A 12,288-nucleotide genomic window follows, 5' to 3' on the forward strand; every position below is an offset into this window, starting at 1 on the left:
CCTAGGGGTTTAAAAGAAAATTGAACGGACATATGTTTCCATTACACGTTAAAGTTCTTTAAAATGAACATTTCTTTCCTTTAACTGTATTTCGGTTCAACTTGGAGGTTCTCCTCCTTCTAAACGAGGGAAGGACCTCCTGCTTTCCCCATCACAGGGAGGGGGCGGAGCATCCCCTAGAAGCTTGGAAGTGAGCCGGCCCTGGCCAGTCTTGGGGGAGGAGCCGCATTACATACAGACTTCGGAAGCCTCCACCGAAGAGAGAAGAGAAGAAGCTTGGAGGTAATGGCTGTCGTAAAAAGCTAGTTATTTTCGGAGATTTCTGGGGACTTGGCAGTTAAGGTGAGAAAAGAAGGGACTGCTGCTTTGGAGTCGTGGGAAAGGAGTGTCGTTTTGTGAGAGTCGTTGTTTCTGTGAGGGAATTATATCTGGATTTTGTATTCCTTCCAGATATTTTAAAAGTACACACTTTAAAAGTGGGGGAGGTGATCAGATTACACCTGTGGAAAAAATACTTCATAAGGTTGCAAAAGCTGACTTTCGAATAGGGCATTTTATCTTTCAGTCAAAAAACAATGGTAACAGAGATAAATGATGAAACAAAACTTGAAAATTAATCTTCCTTACTTTGACAAAAAAAAGATTGTGATAATGCCAAATGAAAAATGAAGTTATTAGTTTGGAGTGTTGGCTTTTTATATTACTTTGGTTGTTGATTGTGTTTCCAACAAATCTTACTGTTTTGGTGGAGTTTGTGTAGTAATAATCTGAAGTAATGTATAACTGCAAATTTAAGTACTTCTGGCAATAAGAAGTTTAGTTTATTGTCAGGGAATACTCAATGTCTTAAGAGGATCGCTTTTTTATGGATGTGCAAAGGACGATCACTGTCTACATCTCTACCTAGCTATCAAAAGAATGATATAGTCCTATTTGTACTGTAATATGAAAAATATTTGTAAGATCATAAACTGAAGAATAATAGACTTATATTGATGTAATAAAACACAGCAATATATCTAGTAATAAATGTCTAAGGAAAAAAGAGAGGAGATTTTCCACTTCTTTTCCCACATTTCACTTAGCATGAGTAGCTATGTCAGCATAAAAAAAAACTGAGATGAGAATTTAAAAACATGGGGGAAAAAAACTACCTGCCAAAAAAAATGTGTAAACATATAGAAACATGGAAACGTGTTCAAATATGTTGGTGAATAAATGTAATTTAAAATAGTGTATTCTAATATGTACATATATATGAATACATTATTTGAAATTACATATATACACACACACATATATATATGATGAGGGAAAAATCAAGGGGATTAGACTCAAATGTAAGCAGTAAACAACTCAGGGGTTGGAGAAAGAATGATGAGTATTTTCTTCTTTAGATTTTATGTACCTTTAGATTTTTTTTGGAAACACATAATGGAGCTGAAAGGGAAAAATCCATTTTGTTACAGACATTTAAATAGATACCCGCACACACTCCATTGTCTTTAGCTGAAGGTGGGTTTTTCTGTGGATCTGAGAAGGCTGGTTATCTGGTTGCTTGTGCGTTTCTTGCAGTTCAAATATTTAGACTATTGTACAGACTTTGGTTCAAGCAGAAGATGTTTATTTATATTTTTATGTACTTTGAGAAATAATTCAAAAAATGTTTAAAGCATATTATGGAATAGTCATGTAGGATAGTACATCCATAATTTTGAATACTATGCAGCTGTAAAAAGAATAAGCTAATGCAATGAGCTAAATGCAAAAATAAGAAAAGATGTAGAAGGTATACTCTAAAAATAAGCATATTGCAGAATGGCCTGTAATAATATTAGCACATTATATGTAAGAAAATTTTGGAGATATACATGCTACTTTATTAATTGGGGATATATAAGTGTAGTTGGAAACAACATTTCAAACTTTTATATATTACATTTCTCCATTTTTAAATCTTATTTTTAAAATAGTAAGCTTGAATAATTTTCATTGTGAGAAAATGAGAAAAAAATTTAGAAATGTAGAATAATCTTGAAAAGTTATTCACAAAAAGATGATGTAGAAAATATTTATTGATGTGGAAAGTTGTTAAAATATATTCTTAGGAGGGATAAAGGTCTGATTTCAAAAAATATGCACATTTATTAATATGTATAAGAAAAATCTGTTAATATATAGAGCAAGCCATTATATTTTGAACATTATTGTGGGGATTTGCTTTTTTTCTTGAAACATTGAAAGATGGAGAAAGATATACAATATGCATGAAAGATATTATAATAACAAACGTTAAAATGAGGAAATATGATCCCATTTTTCTATAACACGCACACAACTCTTAAGTTAATGAAAAAGTCTAGAAGCCTGAGAAGGCTACTGTCTGGATGGCTCTAGTTCCCACCCTTCCTGACCAAGGACCTGAGTGTCTGCAGTTCTGGTTCTAGTCACAAGATGGCGCTTGCCAGGTGTTCTAAATTCAGGCAACCATTTTCATGAAGTGGACAAAGCAATGAAACGTATTTTCTATTATGAGACAGATTATGAGACAGTATGTAGAGTGTGACTGAGGTTCGTTGAAAAATTGCACATGTATAAAATAAAAAAACACACAAAGACTGATGTGAGAGTTCAAACAGAAAGCATTAAAAAAAAGTAGCTACACAGATTTGGCCTGTAGAAAGGCACAAGGCAATTGTTATTTCCCTTCTTTCCTGTCCCCAAAGCATACTTTTCCCTAGAGGGATGATTTTAGCATGAACCTAATAACATAACTGTGTCACAAAGAACATTTCAAATAACAAAAACAAGAAGGAAAATAAACAAGGCATCTACATCACACATGAGATTTCATCTCATTCCTGTGTTTCAGAATGACATGCCTGCTGAAGTTTTGGTAGGGAAGCTTCTTTACACCTTTTCCATTTAAATGGTTTGATCCCCTTGGACAGCTTAGGTTAATATCAGAGATGCACATGACCTGGGGAATCTGCACGTGATGCCAGTTGAGCCTCAGAAAGTCAGCGCGACCACAAAAGTGCCGAGCAGGGAGAAGGCTCTGCTGGACAAGCAGTTGGAGTGAGAATAAAAACAACCGGATCACAGGGCCAGACCCTGCACGATCCATGTGACATTGGGTAAGGCTCTTCCCATCTCATGAAATATTTCACATTAAAGACATGTTGAGAACTTGGGGTATAATTTATTTGGCTTCCTGCTTTGCAGCCATAGCATTTTAAAAGTCACGTTTCATAGTACAATCATGTTAGGTTGAGAATTTGAGCTACAATTCATTTCGCTCCTGGTTTTGCAGCCGTAACGTTTTGTAATTAAAAGTCATAGCTTCTAGTTTTGGGGTAAATATCTCATGTATTAAAACCACTATGAAGAAATAGTGCAAGAGGCTACTCAGGTGTCTACCAGAGGTTCCAGCCAATGACCTGACTCTACAATCCTTGACACCTTTGCTAGGTTGCCATCACCACATGCTAGATAGCATAGTTACAAGTATTTCTTAAGACCTGCTTAAGGTCTCACAGCCTTCCTTGAATAGACTTCTGCATACTCTCTTGAATAAGGTTGTTGATGCTGAACCTCACTATCTGTGTCCATGAGATCTTTGGTTGCTTTGGACAGACAGGGCAGCACTAGCAGCTTTGGAAACATTAAAGCCCAGCATTCCCTCGTGATAACCCAGTGGGATTTAAAAGGCCCAAATTATCCAGGAACACAAATAATTTTCCTGCCACTTCCAAAGCCCCTCCCACATGCATTCCGTTCTTACAGTACAACAGAAATAAGAAAGATGTGATATTGGGTTTGTGTTATCATAATTCTTCTCTGTTTTCCTTCCCCTCCCCCAAAAGATGTCCATGTCTCCAACCTCCTCTGTCTGATATGCACTACTTATTTTTCTGATTCGTATCTTGCCTCCATCCTCATTGTCCACGTTCTTTCTGCTTAAGAGGGTAAACTTCTTATCTGATCCCTTTTCTTTTTTGCCATATTTCAGTCTAATCCAGTTATCGCCCATTGAAAACACTTTAGTCAAGCTACTTTGTGAAGTTTCAGAGGTTAAGAAGAGGCTTCAGCAGGTGAGAGCCGTTTACTAACCCTAATGCAATAAAGTTAAGGGCTCTTCAAAAACACTGATTTTCTAGAAAACCAGGCAGCTAGAACCAGACCAGGGTCCTGAGGAATGTTCCAGCACAGTATGTGTCTGTTGATTGAGTTCTTGTCCATATCCCAGTGCACTAACTGAACATGTGCAAATTCAGTTTCTCTGTGGTTAAATTAGGACTTCTTTTCCCCCTTTTCCCTCCTTCTTGTCTCCTCGGTCTCTCACTACACACTTAGACAGCTACTAAACTCTTTTTTTTTTATCATTGTACCATTAAATGTGGTTTAATATTTAGACACCCTAGGTTAATGTCAGAGATGCTTGTGAGTCATGCATGTTTCTTAACTGTGCTATCTAGTATGGGGACATGACAAGTTAGCATAGTTATCAAGGATTTGAAAATTTTCTCTCCACTGAGCTAGTAAAGGTCTCAAACCCACAGCTGTCTGCCTGCCTGCCTGCCTGTTTGAACACGTCAAAAACGTAACTCTGTCATAATGCCTCTGTGACAAAACCCAAGGCTAGACATTGGGTTCTACAGACAGAAATCCATATTGCCTCACCAAAGAAACTTCGATGTCCTTTACTCAGATTGGTTAACGGAATAATTTTGATCCAGCCTGACCCTTCTGTTATATGTGTCTGGAAGAATGATGACTTCTTTCTTTAGAGCCCCTGATGCAGACAGTTTTCTTTCTCTCTGTTTGTTAATCACAGGAAGAGCTGTGTCATACTGCAGCTCTGTTTGTCTAACCTGAATTAGTCAGAGGTGGCAAGAGACAGGAGTTGTGTTTACTTGTTCTCTGTGATGATAGATGGGGTTGTGAGGGCCTCACCAACTTTACCTACACTTTATAATTTTTTGTGTTTGAATTAGCATAACATTATCTTAAGAGAACTAACCCTCAGAATGATCCACTGGCAGTATGTAGGTTTTGGCACTTCCTGGGAAACAACACCCCTAGGTTAAAGGCAATAAAAATCTAAATTTAACTCTTAATTTCTTGAATATTTTGTGAACAAAAAAGCTCAATAAAAGAGGATATTGAATTCGAAATTGCAAACAACAAAAGTACAAGAACAAGAAGTTGCCAATTGTAAATGAGGATAAGATGAAATGGGCATTTCCCTGCATAACAAATGATTTTCAGTCGTTGTACTGCTAGGACCCTGCAACACAAAAGAGACAGATCGTAACTACTCCATGGCTAAGTGAAACTATAATGCAGATATGGTCAGTGCAAGAGCATAGTGCAGAAATATATATATATATATTTTTAAACTTTTTGGGTTTTATTTATTTATTTATTTATTTATTTATTTATTTATGGCTGTGTTGGGTCTTCGTTTCTGTGCGAGGGCTTTCTCTAGTTGCGACAAGTGGGGGCCACTCTTCATCGTGGTGCACGGGCCTCTCACTGTCCCAGCCTCTCTTGTTGTGGAGCACAGGCTCCAGACGCACAGGCTCAGTAATTGTGGCTCACGGGCCTAGCTGCTCCGCGGCATGTGGGATCTTCCCAGACCAGGGCTCGAACCCGTGTCGCCTGCATTGGCAGGCAGATTCTCAACCACTGCGCCACCAGGGAAGCCCAGAAATATATTTTTTAATTTGTGTGAGAGGTGGAAAGTTATAGATAAGTACGGTAATTATTGAAAATTGTTGTGGTTCACCAGTGTGTTCACCAGGAAGGACATAGATTGACACTCACTGGAGGGTACATTCACTAATTCCCCTACAATCTGAAGGTGAATGACATCATCCTTGGTTCTACTCAAGAGACAGGATTCCAAGCCCAGGAGGCAGTGAGTACTGGTGGAGAGAGAACACATCTTTCTGTTTGGGATTCTGATAAGACTTTGGCTTTGATTTTGTTTTGCCCTCTTCCCAGCTTTGTGACCTTGCAGATACGTGAGCAAGAGTGCCCATTTCCTCACTCTCTTGTCAACTCTCCATTGTATCATTTTTTGGCCTTATTATAAGTCAAATTAGGTAGAAAAGTGAAATCTCATTGCTGTCTATGTTTGCATCTCTTTATTAGGGAAGGTGAGTATCTTTATGGATTGTTTAGTTTTAATTTTTATTTTGGATGTTTGGGTTTTGAGGAGCCCCACTGAATAGCATCTCCCTTTCTCCACTGAACAAATTGAACAAACTGATATAAAACAAATGAAGTTGCAGACGGAAGCCTAAACGTCAGCTTTAGTACAAGGTGAAGGTAAGTTGCAGGGCATTGATTATTGTGAGTCAAGCGGGCTTTAAAACAACAAATTTAAACAATTTTACCAGACAGCCTGGAGGTTTGCAACTGTACAAGGACAGAGATACCCGTGCAGAGATGTAGTTGCACTGCATGAGCTTGCTCACAGGAAAGTAAATGTTGGGAGTGGGTAAGAATTTTTCCCTCAGAATATCGTGAATTGTCTATTTATGTCCCTTGCTCATTTTTTTACCTCACTTTTTTTCCTTATTGATTTGTAAGAGCTACTTTAGAGCTATTTTTTCAATGGAAAACAGCTTGTCAAGTTTATTCTTATGTTTTCAACTTTGCTTTATAGTGTTTTTTTACCATAAGTAGTTTTTTTTTCAGTTTTAGTATATTCAGATACATATCTCTCATATCTCTCTTCATTAAGGATTTTGGTTGATGTTTTGTGTTTTAAAAAATGACTTTACTTGAAAAAAACTGAAACTTTCTGAAGGATGAAGGAGACAAACTGAGTAAAAAAGAGACATATCATGTCCGAGGGCCAGAAGAATTAAAATTGTAGAGATTTAATTCTCCACAAAATAATGTATTAATTCACTACAATCACAAACAAGGACTTTTGTGTGGTCTTTTAGTGGACCTTGACCAGCTGAGTCTTAAAATAATTTGTAGAAATGTTACCAGAAAAGGCAAGAAAAATATGTAAGAGATATTTTCAACTGGGTCTTTACTATATGATAAAGGGATTTGCTATTTCTCTTCAGGAAATCATCTACCCCTGTGGTTTGAATGGAAATGAAAGAGACACATGTTGCCATTTCTCTTTCAAGTCCTTTAAAAATGAACGTTTTTCCCCTTTAAGTGAATTTCAGTTAACTTGGCGATTCTCCTCCCTCTAATTGAGGGAAAGGCCCCCTGCTTTCCCCATCACAGGGAGGGGGGCGGAGCATCCTCTGAGAAGCTTGGATGTGAGCTGTGCCTGGCCACTCTTGGGGGAGGGGCTACATTTCACGAGGCTGCAGCTGACAAGAAGCTTCAAGGTAATGGCTGTCTTAAAGCTAGTTTTTCTCTGGGAATTTCTTCGGGCTTTAGTGTTACGGTGAAAAAAATAGAGACTGTTGCCTGGGAGAGGTGGGAATAGAATATAGTTTGGGGGAAATTCCTGTTACTGTGACAGAATCAGTCCCCTGGAAAATTCAGTTTCTCCCGATATTTTTTGAAGTCCACAGTGTGGGAATGGGCGATCAGATTACAGCATCTAAATTAAGACTTAAGTGAGGCATGCTGTTCATGTTAATTTTTTACATGGCATTCCATGTTTCTATCTTCGTTACAGATTTTATTATGTTTAAACATTTATTATTCTACAAAAAAATAACTGATAGAAAAATGTAACCATAAAAAGTGCTTGGCACATACAACCACAAATATAAATGTACAACGAACGTGGAAGGGATTCAGATATGCTGTTGAGTGATAACATTTGTAAAAAAAATATGTGCATTTTTCTTACAGAGGGAACTAGATTCCCATGTTAATAGTCAGCATCTCTGGAGTGTTCAGATTTCTGGGGATTTCAAAATATATTTTAACCAGTTTCAGCATTTTTAGAACTGTTTTATTCCATGATAATTTTTATAATTAGTAGAGCAAAATGAAGCTGAAACAAATTGTACCCATTTGGTTTTAGACACATAAGCATTCACAGACAAACACAGACATTCAGACATACGCCCCCCCCCCCCCGCCAGTCTTTTGCCGATAGTGGAAATTTTCCTGGACCTGATCAAGCGCGTAGCCTGTTTGCTGTGTGGGCTACACCCTGCCTGTGTCCTCCTTGCAACTCATTCTTTCAGACCACAGGTATGGCCATGGTCAGCAATAACCATTTTTCTATATCTTTTAAGTTTAAGAGTGAGACAGAGAGAGGATTTGGTTTATTTCTACTAGCAGTTTTAAAAGTATTATGTGACGTGGTGCATCCATACAACTACAATTGAACGTTAAATAGCTGACAAAAGTATGAAAATGTAGCGATCTGAAAAGATGTCTGAGAAGTAGTACTAGCTGAATAATGCAAATTGCAGAATGGCAAACACCATATTAGGTCATTTAAAGCTAGAGGACTGTGTTAATACAATATGTGTAACAACATCAGAAAAAATAGAAGGGTACCTACACTAAATGGGATTATTTGTATAGTGTGAGAGACAGGACAGTCCTTACTTTCTCTATTTTAAAATAATTCTTAACGCATATTTAGTCATTTCTTAACAATATCAGAAAAAAAGTTTGAGGTAAAATGTTACAAATTAGGGGGAAAATTACATTTGAAGTGATTGAAACAAAGTTACATTGAAAATACTTATTAATATGGAAAAACTTTCAAACTGTGCGCTTGAGCACGGTAAAAAGCTGGTTTGAAATTATATATATTCATGTATATATGTAAAGAAAAATATTGAAAGATACTCAGGAAATAATAATATTGATCATTTTTCCAGAATTATACTTTCTTTTTAAAAATCTTATCTTTTCAATTTTCAGTAAGCATGCAATTTTTTGTCAGACCATTGCAACTAAAGACATTAGCATTCCATTTTTTGTGTGATGCATTAAAAAACTCTAAATTTGAGTATGGTATATTCTAGAAGCCTGAGAAAATTGCTGGCTTGCCAGGATGTAAGTTCCCACCCTTCTCCCTTAAGAACGATCTAGTATTAACAGGATGCAGCCCTGGTACTGGTCACAAGATGGCGCTTGTAGGGTTTTCCATGTTTTCTCTAGGCAACTATTTTTATGAAGTAAGGAAACAATGCCATGAAATGTATTTTATGTTAGCAGACTATCAGACAACATGTAGAATGTGATTGTAGTTCCACTGAAAAAATTGTACATGCCTAGAAGAAAAAGCCCTACACGAGGACTGATGTGGGAACCCAAACAGAAACATTTTGAAAACAAAGCTACACAGATTTGGCCTATAGGAGAAACAAGTCAATTGTTATTTCCCTTATTTCCTGTCCCCAAAGCATACTTTTCCCTAGAGGGATGATTTTAGCATGAACCTAGTAACATAACTGTGTCACAAAGAACATTTCAAATAACAAGAACAAGAAGGAAAATAAGGCATCTACATCACACATGAGATTTCATCTCATTCCTGTGTTTCAGAATGACATGCCTGCTAAAGTTTTGGTAGGGAAGCTTCTTTACGTCTTTTCCATTTAATTGGTTTGATTCCCTGTCTCCTTTTGGACAGCTTAGGTTAATATCAGAGATGTACACGACCTGGGGAATCTGCATGTGATGCCAGTTGAGCCTCAGAAAGTCAGCGCGACCACAAAAGTGCCGAGCAGGGAGAAGGCTCTGCTGGACAAGCAGCTGGAGTGAGAATAAAAACAACCGGATCACAGGGCCAGACCCTCCACAATCCACGTGACATTGGGTAAGGCTCTTCTCATCTCATGTTAAAACATGGTTAAATTGAGAATATGGAGTGCAATTTGTTTTTTTTTTTGAAAAGATGAATTTATTTTTATTTTTTTATTTATTTAACATCTTTATTGGAGTATAATTGCTTTACAATGGTGTGTTAGTTTCTGCTTTATAACAAAGTGAATCAGCTATACATATACATATATCCCCATATCTCCTCCCTCTTGGGAGGGAGATGCAATTTGTTTCGATTCTGGTCCAGTGACCATACTTTTTAAATGAAAACCACAGATTCTAAGCAGGAAAGAATTAAATGTGTTAAGCTCCTATGAAGAAATAATACAGAAGACACAGGACGCAGCCCCAGTCCAGGTTGCACTGCCCTTCTGTGCCCCAAGGCCCGCACTGGCCATCTAAGGAGAGCCACTGGCTGTGATCGCCACTAGGTAGTATATTTCTGTGCTTTGAAGATAAAGCAGAAATCTTCTTTAAAAAGAAAAAGAAGTTATGCAAATGAGTATGATGATGTCTACTTATGGAAGACTTGCAGGTCCCAGCCAACTGCCTGACTCTCAATAAATCCTTGAAAACTACCCTATCCAATAAGGAGCCATGACAGCCATTCCAAATATCTGACTCCTAAGCTCATCCTCTTAATAAGGTCATTGTGTTGTTGTCTGAATCCAAGAGACACAAACCCCAGTATCTGTATCTTGCTGCCTAGATAGGGCAGCACTGATAACTTTAAAAGTTTAAAAGATCATCCTAGAATTAACCTCAGGAGGCCCCAAAATACCAAAACACCCAATAACAGCAATGGTGTCCCTGATGCATTTCATTCCTCAACACTCCCTTTTCTGAAGCTCCCACCATACACACACTCATTCATTCCTTATATTTAATAGCTATAATAGGCCTACATACAGGGACATTATAGAACTATTTCTCTTTTCTTGTATTTTTAAATATATTTCCCCAACCACAGTATGTTTCTTTGGTGCCCAGTATTTATTCATCTTTTTGTCTGTCTTCACCATTTTTATTTTCCACCTTCCTTCTTTGACAGAGAGATCCCTTTGCTTATTCTCTTTTTTCTTTCCTGTTTCTTTGAGTATTGCTCATTCAGAATTGTTTATTCAAGCTTCCTTGCAAGTTTTCAGGAGGATATGTATAAGCACAGAAGGGGGAAACTACTTAGAAGCCCTAAGGCAATAGATGCCTGTAAAATCACTGTGTTTGTGGTTAACCAGTCAGTCATATACAGACCAATGACCTAAGGATTTTTCTAGATGATTTGGAGTTCACTGGTTGATTCCCAGTCTATATCTAGATGTACCAGTCAATCACATGCACATTTATATCTTCAATGGCTCATTTTGAAATCTTTCCTTCTTTTCCCCTTCCTTCTTATGTTCATATCTACTCCTTGCTACACACTTAGACTGTTACTGAACTTTTAAAAATTATTTTAACCTTGTAGTATATTTTGATATCTGGTAGTTCCAGTGGTCCCTTTAGTGAGCTATTAAAGTTAGAACTCAGTCCGAAACCCATGTCTGAATATCTGTTTGAGAACTTCTAACACATAACAAGCTTGGCATAAAGCTTGTCTGAGAAATTCTGAAGTTTAGGCAGTATATCTTTAACAGTCTCTCATATCTCCTCACTAAAGAACTGATAAGTACCTTTATTCAGAGTGCTCACAGGAATAATTTTGGTCCAGCGTGGATCTTTCTTTTCCTGTGGGTGTCTCAGAGGCTGGTGGGGGTGGAGGGTGCAGTGAGAAAGGGATTCCCTTTATCTTTAAATTCCCCAAGGCAGATACAATGAAGGTCTTTCTCTTTGCTTGATAATCCTCTGAAGAACACTACAGCCTAGTCTATCTACTTGAATACTCAGTGTAATGAAGTCTTTTTTTAAGTTTATTCTTTTTTAATAAATTTATTTATTTTACTGATTTATTTTTGGCTGCGTTGGGTCTTTGTTGCTGTGCATGGGCTTTCTCTAGTTGCGGCGAGCAGGGGCTACTCTTCGTTGCAGTGTGCAGGCTTCTCATTGCGGTGGCTTCTCTTGTTGCAGAGCACGGGCTCAGTAGTTGTGGCTCGCGGGCTCTAGAGTACAGGCCCAGTAGTTGTGGCACACAGGCTTAGTTGCTCCGTGGTATGTGGGATCTTCCCAGACCAGGGCTCAAACCCGTGTCCCCTGCATTGGCAGGTGGATTCTCAACCACTGCGCCACCAGGGAAGCCCTGTAATAAAGTTTATTTGCTGTGTGCTGTGATGATGACGTTGTGGGGTCCTCATCAACCTTCCTTTCATTTTATTTCTTTTAATGTTTCCCATTCCATCATCCTGACTCTTGAATTCCTAGCAGCTTCATCCATGGGCACTGTGTAGGTTTTAGCATTACTTGGGAAATACAAAAATCTCCAAACATGGCAGGTTTATCTTCTTGTGACCTCTAGGTCACTGGTTGGTGTTTTTGTTTTTTTTTTTCTTTTTTCCCAATCATGTTTACATACAT

General features: G+C 37.8%; 1 protein-coding gene across 6 annotated transcripts in view; it reads left to right on the forward strand.

Moving 5' to 3' along the window:
* Window positions 1-272: 272 nt before the first annotated feature.
* The window catches only part of PWWP3B (PWWP domain containing 3B), a 130,545-nt gene continuing 118,529 nt past the window's right edge, over window positions 273-12,288 (forward strand). The window contains exons 1-3 of one of the 6 annotated variants that reach the window (XM_057538365.1): window positions 276-342; window positions 2,952-3,137; window positions 9,590-9,775. The gene's annotated coding sequence lies outside the window, so the exon portion shown is untranslated. Of the gene's footprint in view, window positions 343-2,951; window positions 3,138-7,259; window positions 7,368-8,078; window positions 8,191-9,589; window positions 9,776-12,288 lie in introns of those variants that run through there. The other 5 variants (XM_007183006.2, XM_057538366.1, XM_007183005.2 and 2 more) reach the window with 5 other exon arrangements.

This window comes from Balaenoptera acutorostrata, chromosome X (genome assembly GCF_949987535.1).
Source record: "Balaenoptera acutorostrata chromosome X, mBalAcu1.1, whole genome shotgun sequence".
Taxonomy (NCBI): Eukaryota; Metazoa; Chordata; class Mammalia; order Artiodactyla; family Balaenopteridae; genus Balaenoptera; species Balaenoptera acutorostrata.